Source organism: Glossina fuscipes, unplaced genomic scaffold (assembly GCF_014805625.2).
Source record: "Glossina fuscipes isolate IAEA_lab_2018 unplaced genomic scaffold, Yale_Gfus_2 0, whole genome shotgun sequence".
Taxonomy (NCBI): Eukaryota; Metazoa; Arthropoda; class Insecta; order Diptera; family Glossinidae; genus Glossina; species Glossina fuscipes.
The window spans coordinates 44223990-44225095 of record NW_023998414.1 but is presented as its reverse complement, the minus strand read 5'-3'; positions in this window follow the sequence as shown (position 1 = coordinate 44225095).

Sequence of the window (1106 nt, the reverse complement as noted above, 5' to 3'; positions counted from 1 at the left end):
ATTGATAAACTTTTGCTGACAGCTGAATTCTAGGTTTACACAGATCCGTGAAAATTACTTGGTACAGCTTTTCATCTAGAAATTACAGAATTTTGTGCAATTATGGCGTAATCGCTTTAGCGGAAAAATTGCAAAAGATTACCAATCAAAATGACACAAATTTTTCTTCTGCTTGAATTTCAGTTCGTGACCACGATCTTTTACCGTAAATTCAACTTGGAGAAGTAAATAGGACTAATGGTCCTTGAGCTGGGTAGCAGATGTCTATCATTTAGGGTAAATCTACAAAACTTGCTCAGTTCGCTCTGATACTTATACATGTGGAAGTATGCGAACAATTTTATGAGGAGCTCTTTTATATAACTTGTACCAATTTACCATTTTATCTTGTATGTGATAAGCTCTTAAACAAAAATTTTTTAAACATTTTCACTTCTTCTCTATAATTAGTTGTTCAATTCTACTATTAAAAGATATCATTTAAATAATATCAAAAATGTCTTTTCTTGCACGGGACGTATATTTACTACGGTTCTACGGCGTGGCATGCCAAATGTGACAATATAATATAAGAGAACTCACTTGCATGCTAACCTATTTTGAAATATATATTTCATTTTGCTTGGTACGCCACATAATTTCAATGATGTATTGTAAAGTTCACAAAAAAACAACTACAACAAAAAAAGCATCCAATTCCGCTTACGTACACTTCTTTGATTGCTTTTGCCCTCGTTATTCAATTTGCATTTTAATGCTCAACCAGTCCTCATCATATTCTTAGCTATTTTATTTACATATATAATTTTTTCCTTTAAAACGCTGCATCATGCTACCATTTCTCTTCCATTGCCAATTCACCGTTCTTTCGCTTCTCTCTCACTATTTAGGTGGGCTGAGCTGACTGCTCATACCGTTTTGCAATCATGTCATGGAAATTTTTTAAGCATTGAATAATGATGCAGAAAAGCTCTTATCATTGAATGTGCAGAAAAAATTCCAAAACATCATTCAAAACATTTAAAATTGTGCAATGCAAGTTAAAAGGAATAAAATAAATAAAAGTAAAATAAAAGATGAAGATGAAAGGGAACAAGAAGAAGAAG